This window comes from Schistocerca cancellata, chromosome 1 (genome assembly GCF_023864275.1).
Source record: "Schistocerca cancellata isolate TAMUIC-IGC-003103 chromosome 1, iqSchCanc2.1, whole genome shotgun sequence".
NCBI lineage: Eukaryota > Metazoa > Arthropoda > Insecta > Orthoptera > Acrididae > Schistocerca > Schistocerca cancellata.
The window spans coordinates 286,826,036-286,839,260 of record NC_064626.1 but is presented as its reverse complement, the minus strand read 5'-3'; the positions used below and the strand labels follow the sequence as shown (position 1 = coordinate 286,839,260).

Here is a 13,225-nt window from a genome sequence, read left to right as displayed (position 1 = left end):
ACAATTAACGTGTCTTGTGAATGGCTCAAAAATGGCTCTGAGCACTATGGGACTTAACTGCTGTGGTCATCAGTCCCCAAGAACTTAGAACTACGTAAACCTAACTAACCTAAGGACATCACATACATCCATGCCCGAGTCAGGATTCGAACCTGCGACCGTAGCGGTCACGCGGTTCCAGATTGTAGCGCCTAGAACCGCTCGGCTACTCCGGCCAGTCTCTTGTGAATGACGTAGGGGTATGCTTACAGACCGAACTGAAGTGGAATCACCGAATAGTGCTAGCTTTACGAAAGGCAGATGTCAGACAAAGATTCCTCGTAAGAACCATTAGGAAATATCACTCACACACGAAACAGTTAGGTTACAAAGCACTCGCTTGGTATATTCTTGCGTACTGGTCGTCAGTTTGTGAACCTTACCAGTTGGCATTAATAGAGAGACCACCGCGTTTCTTCACTCATTTATTTATTGAGCACGAGATCTTGACAAAGATGGACATCTAACTCCAGTGACAGGCTACATGAGGATCGTTGTGCATCACTTCCAAATTTTCGGCCGGCCGGAGTGGCCGTGCGGTTCTAGGCGCTGCAGTCTGGAACCGAGCGACCGCTACGGTCACAGGTTCGAATCCTGCCTCGGGCATGGATGTGTGTGATGTCCTTAGGTTAGTTAGATTTAATTAGTTCTAAGTTCTAGGCGACCGATGACCTACGAAGTTAAGTCGCATAGTGCTCAGAGCCATTTTAACCATTTGAACAAAATTTTCCAGTACGCCCGTTCTAAAGGGAATCGAGTAACATATTACTTCCTCCTACAGATAGCCAGAAAATGATCATGAGAGAAATTCGATTACATACGCAGGTTTACAAACAGTTATTCGTTACACATACCATTCTGTTATCTGGAAATGAAGATGATACGGACTCCGCAAAAGACTTGATGAGACGCATAGGAAAACTTGTTGGATTGTAGAGCATATTAAAGGAAAAATGATGTATGTTCATGGGAAAGAATTAATGAGTGGATGTAAGGGTTGGTGACAGCTGGGAACCTTTACTGAAACGGAAGAAACAAGGAGAGTTTTGGCTGATAAGATGGGTAGCTTTCGAGGATAATTTCATGGTTTGGGAAGGTGAGGCGATGGAAGCTACGCTGGGAAACGATAATTTCAAAATAAGCGTAGCAGAAGACTACGACTCTCGAGGAAGGGTGATAAAAATTGTTGAGACAAACTCTAACCTCGTTTATTTTCTAAATTCGATATCATACTCCTCCTCACATATCTAAAACGGCGTACATACAATTCCGTATGTCACAAGCACTCTTTGTGACCACGCCAATTAGACAGGAACTTACGCCAACATATCGAACACCCGTCCTGCCGGCAGCCGTTGGCTACGTACTTCCATTAGGGCAACATTTACGGGCACAATGTGATCCACGTAACACTACATCGCTCGTTACCCACTGCACATAAAAAACACTGCGTTTGTTACGATAGTCTCCGATTACCTAATATTATCATTCGTGTAGTGATTTGCGACGTTAAGCACGTCTGCTTCTGATAGATTTTAACGATTATCTAATACATCCTGAAGGCCGGATGGCTTTCGACTTGCGCTCATGCACTTCAAATAGCTTCGCAACTGAAATTGGCCATTAGTTACAGATAAGGGCGGAACGATGTTGTCATTTCCTGTGTATTGTCGGTTTTGGAAAAACGCTAGCCCCATCCACCGTTACAGCTCGTCCACGCTTGAGTGCGCTCGCCGAAGCAGTATTGTAACAGTTCGTCAGTCATTTAGACGGCAAATAGTCGTGTCCGGCCGAAGGGATACGAACAGTAACAGCACTCAGTTCAGGTTAAGGCGGCGGCGGGACGCTCAGTATAACCGTCTTTCGACAATGTATGTGAAAGTTTCTTCCAGAGCGCGCAGACATCAGAGCGATGAGCCGCCAACAGTACAATTTATGAAGAGCAACAGGGCGAGGGGTTCTGTAGATATGATCACAACAGATCAGTAATAACCGGTAATAGACTAAAGGCTACTTGTCCCGCCGTGATAAGTGTATTTTATGAGAATTTTTATGGCCATTGCCGTACTGCATTACGAGTGAGGATCCGATATATCATTTGTATGTGAAAATCAATAATAACAATGTCCTAATACTAAGATCCCAGTAACGTCGCACTGTAAAAGAATGCTGTTGTTAAGCCATGCGTATACGTTCCGTTTACATTTGCCGAGAGAATAATTGCAATCGTTACAAACAGTAGCGCTGTTAACAAAAAATGGCTCTGAGTACTATGGGACTTGACTTCTGAGATCATCAGTCCCCTAGAACTTAAAACTACTTAAACCTAACTAACCTAAGGACATCACACACATCCATGCAAGAGGCAGGATTCGAACCAGCGACCGTAGCGGTCGCGCGGTTCCAGACTGCAGCGCCTAGAACCGCCCAGCCACTCCAACCGGTACCAAATAGCAACTGTGTGGCCTACATCATTTATGGGTAGTTAATTTACTTCCCTATATTATTATTACTGTTATTATATGCTATATTTGTAGTTCGCAAGCTTGCCATCAGCCAGACAATTTAACCAAAGAGTGACACGCGTCTAATTTAGGGCGAGTAATGCGACACATGCGATTCAACCCCTAGACGACTTTGAGCCACGACATTTCGACGAAGAGGAACCGCATGAGAGCCAGAACATCTCAGGGATGTTAGCTCGCAAGTCTGCATACGTACATCGCAGAAGTTTGAGACTTGAAAAGGTCTCTACAACCACGCAGCTTTATTTGAGATCTGTTCAGTATGTATCTTACAGAATGTTAGTTAAAAAGTTTATCAACAAATTAATAAAAGAATTAAGGACACAAAAAATTTCTATGAGTTTGCGAATACATAATACACGACAGGTGCAAGTTGTGAATGACACCTAGAAACTGCTGTACATAATGGGATGAATACGCCACAAGCAAACTTTTCGGCTAGGATTTGAACACTTGGGATTCATCATCTAGTTTTTCATTTCTGTGGAAACCTTTTGAAAACTAAACCTGTCGAACAGTGCTTAAGAAAGGCCTATCCACGAGCATACCGGATTTTCTGTCCAATGTTCACTGAATGAATTTCGCAATTTCTTTTGAATGAGTCACTATTGTTAACTGAAAGTTCCACGAGGGATTGTGTCTAAAGGGACGGCCGAGCTGGGACTCCGCGACAGCTGAAGAACGCCCTACACGAAGTGAGTGAGAACGGACACTACGGACCATTATGACCGCTCTTTTCTGATCAAAGTATGTTTTTGACGACCGCATGGAGTTGTCCCGAAATACACCAGCATAAAAGATAATAGAATACAAATAAGCTGAACAAGCCTTCGTGCTTTAGTTTGAGAGAGAGCAGAGGTTACGCCTGTAGTGAAGATAATAAAGCTCACAAGGGAACCTCCCCATCGCACCCCCCTCAGATTTAGTTATGAGTTGGCACAGTGGATAGGCCTTGAAAAACTGAACACAGATCAATCGAGAAAACAGGGAGAAGTTGTGTGGAACTACGAAAAAAATTAGTAAAATATACAAACTGAGTAGTCCATGCGAAGATAGGCAACATCAAGGACAATGGGTGTCGCGCCGTGGTCCCGTGGTTAGCGAGAGCAGCTACCAAACGAGAGGTCCTAGGTTCAAGTCTTCCCTCGAGTGAAAATTTAAATTTTTATTTTCAGTTTATGTGACAAACTCTTATGTTTTCATCACTTTTTTCGGAGTGATTATCACATCCACAAGAAAACCTAAATCGGGCAAGGTAGAAGAATCTTTTTACCCATTCGCTAAGTGTACAAGTTAGGTGGGTCGACAACATATTCCTGTCATGTGACGCACATGCCGTCACCAGTGTCGTATAGAATGTATCAGATGTTTTCCTGTGGAGGAATCGGTTGAACTATGACCTTGCGATCAAATGTTTTCGGTTCCCATTGGAGAGGCACGTCCTTTCGTCTACTAATCGCACGGTTTTGCGGTGCGGTCGCAAAACACAAACACTAAACTTATTACAGTGAACAAAGACGTCAATGAACGAACGGACAGATCATAACTTTGCGAAAATAAAGAAAGTAAAATTTTCAGTCGAGGCAAGACTTGAACCAAGGACCTCTCGTTCCGCAGCTACTCACGCTAACCACGGCGCTCCTTATGCTACAGCCTCCTTGATCTTGCATATGTTGCACATGGACTACTCAGTTTGTATATTTTATTAATTTTTTTCATAATTCCACACAACTTCTTCCTGTTTTCTCGATTGAGCTGTGTCCAGTTTTTCAAGGCCTATCCACTGTGCCAACTTATAACTAAATCTGAGGGGGGTGCGATGGGGATGTTCCCTTGTCAGTATGTATCAGCGTGACAATGCACACGGTCACAAAGCGCCATCTGCGAGGCAATAATTTGTCAACAACAACATCCCTGAAATGGAATGTCTCGCACAGAGTCCCACTCTGAATCTGATTTTCCAAGAAAGCTTTCTGTCATCATTCCATACTAAGTACTGAATGTTATCATACGAGTCGGTAACCGTTATGTTACGAAAGCCTAATGTTATGTTCTCGTTGCCAGTGATAAGCGCGTGGTAGATGGAAAAAGGAACTTTCACTGTAGGAATCTGAACAGGCAAGCAAAAGTTTGGTTGACACGAGTGCACTTTAAATAAATATAATGTACTCATCTTGAGGCTGAAGAAATGCTACATTCTTGACAATGGTGACAGAGTACGGACGTGCATCTAAGTACACTGAATGTTTGCCGATAGAGTTAGCTATCAAGTCGGTTTAACGTTCGGCTCCAACTAGCGACACGGAAGTAATCTAGATGGGTAGGTCACCGAAAGTAACGGTTTCAGAACCCTGCGTCAGCCTCCTCTGTACAGACAGATTCAAATCTCTTCCCTGCTTGTTGAAATTGGGGGGCATATGGGGTACTTCCGCTCCTTAATTTCTAGATATGAAGTGAACCATTGAGCTTTTTTCCCTAATCCCATAATGACCAATTTACGCCAATGTCTTGCATAGTCCGCAGAGTCAATGATTACATCCCTTTGAGATGGCTGTAGAACTACGTAATTGTGATGTCTCTCTCAGTGAAAATAAAAAGAGGAGAAATTGGTAGGTAACTTGTGTCTACTTTGTATTCAGAAGTGTAAATGCGATAACGCATGAAAGCATACCTCTGATCATAATTGTAACATTATCATGAGTCACGGCAACATCGTCAACTACAGTGTGTTAACTGTAAGACGGCTGAGTTGTGAGGGGAGTGCGGGGAGAGGAGGAAGCAAGCATTGGCTGGCGAGGGGCAAGGAGCCGTTGGGGGGGCTAGGCACGTCTACCAGTTGCAGTACTGGCACTACAAATTGCGCGTCATGCTTACACGAAAGCAGACGAAAGGCTTGGAAGTAAAACTCGCTTTAAATTTTGTTCGTAAACGAAACTGAAGTCGTCATGTACATTAAAATCTATATATATAAAAATGAATGTATGTATATGTTTGTCTATTATGCGCTCACAAACCATTCATCAGATTGCAATGAAACTTTGGTGAGTTGTTCTCAGAACGCCCGAAAAGAGTAATGGACAATGTTTCAATGACACGCTGGTCGAAATCATCGATCATTACTTCGATTTCTCCACTTCTTTTCCTAAGTTAAAAGAGAGAGAAAGATGTATAAGAAAATGCCTTCTGCACTGCATGTATTTTTTGAATTTGGAAATGCACTGTAATATGAATGTGTTTCGAAATAATCAGTAACCAGTGGTGTTTCCATACAAAGCGATACGGTAGCAAGGAAAACTGAAATATAAGGTAATTCGGACGAAATAGGGGGCTCCTTCAAAGTGATCGCGAACAAAATATCTGAAATGGAAGCTCACCTTTTCTTGCCAGGCGTTTGTGGTAATACGCCAGGATGATTATTGGAAAACTGTTTGAATCTTCCAATGCTACGCATGCTTTGTCCTGTGTATGTAGCAGTTCTCACTGAAGATTTGTGAATGGGGTGAAGCATTTTTTTTCTGCTCCCTTTCCCTTTCGCAGCATTCAATCACACGCAATATAATTTTGCGAGCATCGCTACGTAGTACTCGTTTCCTTCTAACCTTCAACCAGTAGAGGTTGTTGGCGACTCCAGAGATGGGCCAGCAACTGCCTCTTCACTCATTTTGATAATGTTTAGCACAACTGCACTATAAAAACACGCAGAAAAGTACAGCGCAAAACAATAACGAAGCAGACGACAATGGCTACCTTGTACAACACAGTCAGCTACGTAATGTTGGCAGCAGTCGAAACTGCGTGCCTACCGAAGCCTCCCGACGTTTACCGACTTCTACCGATTCAGGACTAGGGAGAGGTCTGCCATCTAAAAGTTTACACACTGTAAAGGATATGGTGACAACCGGGCTGAGAAGAGTTGGACCGCTAATGACTGTGCTCTTTGCCCGTGGTGAAACCGGAACATGAGTTACACGTTGCTACTGTGAACCATTACCTAGAAACAAGGAACAAGAGAAAGTCGGCAGGAGAAGCTTGGGCCGCACAGAACACAGCACAGTAGTTGGCGAGCGTGCAACCTGTGGCGAGTTCGTTCACACTGCTGATGCTGGGGCTGCGATAACGCCGAGATCGATGCGTCGCGTGCCGCGAATCTTAACTGCCGAGTCGACCCTTCCCTGCTAGCCTCTGTTCTTGCAGCAGTCACAGTCCTAGCCTTCTGCACCCCATGAGTGTTTCTGGCAGTCTCTTGTTATTCTCCCATAGGCATTTGATATTTCGCCCGCAAGTGAAACCGAGCGGTTCTAGGCGCTATAGTCTGGAACCGCGCGACCGCTACGGTCGCAGGTTCGAATCCTGCTTCGGGCATGGATGTGTGTGATGTCGTTAGGTTAGTTAGGTTTAAGTAGTTCTAAGTTCTAGAGGACTGATGACCTCAGAAGTCAAGTCCCATAGTGCTCAGATCCATTTGAAACCATTACGCATTCACTGGCACGCTATACTCCCTACAATGATATTCGACAATTTGAAAGTCTGAAGTGGAACATACTCTATAAAGTTCGAAAAAAAAGAAACTTCGCGATGACCAATGTCAAACTATTCTAGCTCTCGTCAAGACCTCAACGGAGCTGCCTTGGCGACGGAAATTATGCATAGCTATGTGCGGGCATTTAAGAGGTTACGACTACATACATATGGCGGACATATATCCTAAATGAGAAATCAGAGAGATAAATTTTACAGAAAACTGAATCAATATACTGGCGTGGCCCATAGTCTAGTGCAGGTGCATTTTTTTCTTTTTCTTTTTTTTTTTTTTTTTTTTTTTTTTTTTTTTAAGACTGATGTCTTTGGGTGCCTTGTACGTCAGGAGCCTTGAACGTAGTGGTCTCGTCTATATGACTGATAGTTATGCCCATGTGTTGTAGTGACGTGAGGATGGTGGTGCTGCTATTGATGATGAAGATCAATGATGGATACGACTGCCTCAGCTTATGATAAATATTTATTTCTGATCCAACTAGTTTCGCGGCGCTTGCGCCACATCTTCAGGGATACAGATTTATTTTGTAATTTAATCCAAACCATAAGTAGTAGATACTCAACATTCTTTGTCCAATTTGACATAACTGTTTACGCCGGCCGCGGTGGCCAAGCTGTTCTAGGCGCTTCAGTCTGGAACCGCGCGACTACTACGGTCGCAGGTTCGAATCCTGCCTCGGGCATGGATGAGTGATGTCCTTAAGTTGGTTAGGTTTAAGTAGTTCTAAGTTCTAGGGGACTGATGACCTCAGATGTTAAGTCCCATAGTGCTCAGAGCCATTTGAACCATTTGAACATAACTGTTTACAGTCAAGATGTCGATACTCCAATTTAAAATAGAGCAGACTACAGGGAACATTTTAAATTGGGCTACCGGTCTCTTGATGCTTAAAAAGTTGTATCACAACTGAATAAGAATGTTGGGTCAAGTACTGCTTACGTTTGGAATAAACTGTGAAATAGATCTGTATCCATGAAGATGTGGCTCTAGCGCCGCGAAACTAGTTGGGTCAGAAATAAAGATTCATCATACAGCTGAAGCAGTCTTGTTCATCACGGTTCACTTCTACAGCTGAGGATGTCCGTAATACAAAACTTGATGATGATGACAGCAGTAGGGAGAGAATGAGAGTTCTAGCTGAGACATAACATTGTTCCTCTCGAATATCAGATGGGGGCCAACGAGCACCAGCACTGTATCAGCAGTTTCAGATGTCATTATATGAGACAGTGCGGAATTGGAGACACTGCAGAATTGGTGGCACATCTTCCATGAAAAACTTTATGCCACAACACTACTCCTCTTCTCGGCCTAATACGAGTTCACTCCCCCCCCCCTCCTCTCTCTCTCTCTCTCTCTCTCTCTCTCTCTCTCTCTCTCTCTCTCTCTCTCTCTCTCCCCTCCCTAGCGTTGTTTATCCTTTCGTATAGGGTATGGGGTCAGCTGTTCTCAGGATTTGAGAATTTTTATTTTATTTTAACTTTGTGGTCGGCTGCAGTTCCTATCCCCATTGCTGAAGTCTAGGAAGATCGTTTTAGGATCAACATATGCACTAAATACTACAACCAAGAAAGCCACAGAAAACGTGTGGCAGCCAAAATGAGTCCTCTCCTAGCCGGGGGTAAAGCCAGCAGCAATATGGTTACTGAACAAATTACGAACGTGCGTTGACAAATCTGACAACCTGGTGAAATGGAGATACTGTAAAGGGTCGACACTGTGTGAATGTGGAAAAATACACACAAACATCTGTGTCTGTATTTTTGTCCTCCTGAGTCTTGCAACGAGAATGACTTTTTCATGGCACAACAAAATGCTTGTTTCTGGGCGAAGATTGATTTCAATTTTGTATGTGCGCATACGTACAAACTCCTTCCGTTTCCTTACCTGAAACTACACTCCTGGAAATTGAAATAAGAACACCGTGAATTCATTGTCCCAGGAAGGGGAAACTTTATTGACACATTCCTGGGGTCAGATACATCACATGATCACACTGACAGAACCACAGGCACATAGACACAGGCAACAGAGCATGCACAATGTCGGCACTAGTACAGTGTATATCCACCTTTCGCAGCAATGCAGGCTGCTATTCTCCCATGGAGACGATCGTAGAGATGCTGGATGTAGTCCTGTGGAACGGCTTGCCATGCCATTTCCACCTGGCGCCTCAGTTGGACCAGCGTTCGTGCTGGACGTGCAGACCGCGTGAGACGACGCTTCATCCAGTCCCAAACATGCTCAATGGGGGACAGATCCGGAGATCTTGCTGGCCAGGGTAGTTGACTTACACCTTCTAGAGCACGTTGGGTAGCACGGGATACATGCGGACGTGCACTGTCCTGTTGGAACAGCAAGTTCCCCTGCCGGTCTAGGAATGGTAGAACGATGGGTTCGATGACGGTTTGGATGTACCGTGCACTATTCAGTGTCCCCTCGACGATCACCAGTGGTGTACGGCCAGTGTAGGAGATCGCTCCCCACACCATGATGCCGGGTGTTGGCCCTGTGTGCCTCGGTCATATGCAGTCCTGATTGTGGCGCTCACCTGCACGGCGCCAAACACGCATACGACCATCATTGGCACCAAGGCAGAAGCGACTCTCATCGCTGAAGACGACACGTCTCCATTCGTCCCTCCATTCACGCCTGTCGCGACACCACTGGAGGCGGGCTGCACGATGTTGGGGCGTGAGCGGAAGACGGCCTAACGGTGTGCGGGACCGTAGCCCAGCTTCATGGAGACGGTTGAGAATGGTCCTCGCCGATACCCCAGGAGCAACAGTGTCCCTAATTTGCTGGGAAGTGTCGGTGCGGTCCCCTACGGCACTGCGTAGGATCCTACGGTCTTGGCGTGCATCCGGGCGTCGCTGCGGTCCGGTCCCAGGTCGACGGGCACGTGCACCTTCCGCCGACCACTGGCGACAACATCGATGTACTGTGGAGACCTCACGCCCCACGTGTTGAGCAATTCGGCGGTACGTCCACCCGGCATCCCGCATGCCCACTATACGCCCTCGCTCAAAGTCCGTCAACTGCACATACGGTTCACGTCCACGCTGTCGCGGCATGCTACCAGTGTTAAAGACTGCGATGGAGCTCCGTATGCCACGGCAAACTGGCTGACACTGACGGCGGCGGTGCACAAATGCTGCGCAGCTAGCGCCATTCGACGGCCAACACCGCGGTTCCTGGTGTGTCCGCTGTGCCGTGCGTGTGATCATTGCTTGTACAGCCCTCTCGCAGTGTCCGGAGCAAGTATGGTGGGTCTGACACACCGGTGTCAATGTGTTCTTTTTTCCATTTCCAGGAGTGTAGAAATTGTAAATTTATAAAATCCTACGGTTATGCTCTTGACTCGAGTAAGTAAATTAAGACACCTTGTACCAAGATGTCCATCCACAAATTTGTGTATTTTTTGTATATTGTTTTCGCACAACTGTCTTCTGAAATTTAGGAGGTGCTTATGAATAACCGTGCATAATAGGGCAGTGCCTCTCTGAAGGGGCGACGTAAACCATTAATAAAATGATAAGTAAATCAAGACCCTAAGCTGTCGACAGGCGTTGATGTGCATCAACGAGGACAGTTGAAAATGTGTATGCCCCGACCGGGACTCGAACCCGGGATCTCCTGCTTACATGGCAGACGCTCTATCGATCTGAGCTACCGAGGGCACAGAGGACAGTGCGACTGCAGAGATTTATCCCTTGCACGCTCCCCGTGAGACACACATTCCCAACTTAAAGCCCACACACTACATTCGTAGTGCCCTGCCCATTACACTCATTATGTTATTACGTTCGAGTATAATCACTTTTCTGGAGACTAGAAATCTACTCTGTAGGAATCAGCATGAGTTTCGAAAAAGACGATCGTGTGAAACCCAGCTCGCGCTTTTCGTTCACGAGACTCAGAGGGCCATAGACACCGGTTCCCAGGTAGATGCCGTGTTTCTTGACTTCCGCAAGGCGTTCGATACAGTCCCCCACAGTCGTTTAATGAACAAAGTAAGAGCACATGGACTATCAGACCAATTGTGTGATTGGATTGAAGAGTTTCTAGATAACAGAAGGCAGCATGTCATTCTCAATGGAGAGAAGTCTTCCGAAGTAAGAGTGATTTCAGGTGTGCCGCAGGGGAGTATCGTAGGACCGTTGCTATTCACAATATACATCAATGACCTTGTGGATGACATCGGAAGTTCACTGAGGCTTCTTGCGGATGATGCTGTGGTATATCAAGAGGTTGTAACAATGGAAAATTGTACTGAAATGCAGGAGGATCTGCAGCGAATTGACGCATGGTGCAGGGAATGGCAATTAAATCTCAATGTAGACAAGTGTAATGTGCTGCGGATACACAGAAAGATAGATCCCTTATCATTTAGCTACAATGTAGCAGGTCAGCAAGTGGAAGCAGTTAATTCCATAAATTATCTGGGAGTACGCATTAGGAGTGATTTAAAATGGAATGATCATATAAAGTTGATCGTTGGTAAAGCAGATGCCAGACTGAGATTGATTGGAAGAATCCTAAGGAAATGCAATCCGAAAACAAAGGAAGTAGGTTACAGTAAACTTGTTCGCCCACTGCTTGAATACTGCTCAGCAGTGTGGGATCCGTACCAGATAAGGTTGATAGAAGAGAGAGAGAAGATCCAACGGAGAGCAGCGCGCTTCGTTAGAGGATCATTTAGTAATCGCCAAAGCATTACGGAGATGACAGATAAACGCCAGTGGAAGACTCTGCAGGAGAGACGCTCAGTAGGTCGGTACGGGCTTTTGTTGAATTTTCGAGAACATACCTTCACCGAGGAGTCAAGCAGTATATTGCGCCCTCCTACGTATATCTCATGAAGAGAGCATGAGGATAAAATTGGAGAGATTAGAGCCCACACAGAGGCATATCGACAATCCTTCTTTCCACGAACAATACGAGACTGGAATAGAAGGGAGAACCGATAGAGGTACTCAAGGTACCCTCCGCCATACACCGTCAGATGGCTTGCAGAGTATCGATGTAGATGTAGATAACTCGCGGCAAACAAATTTACCGAGTCCCGTAAGAGTTCGAGCAATGCGTGTGTATCCAGCACAGAAGAAGGATGTCGATGGCCGGTTAGCCTTAACTGTATATGAAGATGGTATCTGTTCTTTCGGACAGCTGCCCCGAAAAAAACAGATAGCATCTTCATATATAAACCATTACTTGTCGTTTGACAGTGACAGGGTAAATTAGTCTTCATTGAGTTTTGCTATGCGAAGTCCATTTTATCGAGTTTATGCACAAAGGAAGTGTCACACTTCATTTGCAGACTAAATGAGAGAAATTTGTCAGTCGGGTCGCCGGTTGCTTCGGTACTTCCGGCCGGCCTGTGGCGGTGCGCCACGCAGTACCTTGATGTGCGGCGACAGTGTTGGCGGACGGACTCGCTGGTCTGGGGACAACGGGACCGGCTGCTTATGCAACATCTGTTCCCACGGCGCCGCAGTACCTGCTGCTCATTACGGCGCAAGTAGGGCACGCCGCCTTCAATCATTCACGTGGGGATCGCCCCGAGGCGCGGCACGCAGTCAAACAAGCGACGCTTTATCGAACGCCTAGTTGAGAAAGACTTGGACAATTTGAAAACTGGAACTAAGACTTCATTCTTTTTGAATAATCCGTTTGATACGGGCCTGAGAACACTTGTCCAGCAGCTAATTACGAGACCGTTGGATAAAGCTGGTTTCTTTAAGTCGTAGCAACAAAAGAACCCAGCCACTATTTAAAAACTTGGGGTATAGTTTGTTGATTAACTCTGACTTGGTTTGAATGTGAAATCTGAACGAATCGAATATTACGCTCGGAATGATGTGAAACAAGTCCTAAAATAAAGAACACCCGCCTTCAATCACAGTCGTGATCTTACTTCAATGCACGATGCGTTTCGATTCCTGGTATCTCATCTTCAGGTGCTTTGATAAACTACATCACAATTTTTTTCAAATTCAGGTTAATTTGGTCCTGGTAAGATTACAATGACAAAGGTAGTACAAAGAGGAACAATGTGAATATAAGTTTACAAAACTAAGACAAATCGAAAAATAACTTACTGTTGCCAGCAGTTGATAAGTGG

General features: G+C 45.2%; 1 protein-coding gene and 1 non-coding gene across 3 annotated transcripts in view; both read right to left on the bottom strand.

Moving 5' to 3' along the window:
- The window catches only part of LOC126171414 (uncharacterized), a 440,739-nt gene that overhangs the window by 218,656 nt on the left and 208,858 nt on the right, over positions 1–13,225 (bottom strand). The window lies entirely within an intron of this gene.
- Positions 10,707–10,781, bottom strand: Trnat-ugu (transfer RNA threonine (anticodon UGU)). Its single transcript has one exon. It is a non-coding gene; the product is annotated as a tRNA-Thr (tRNA).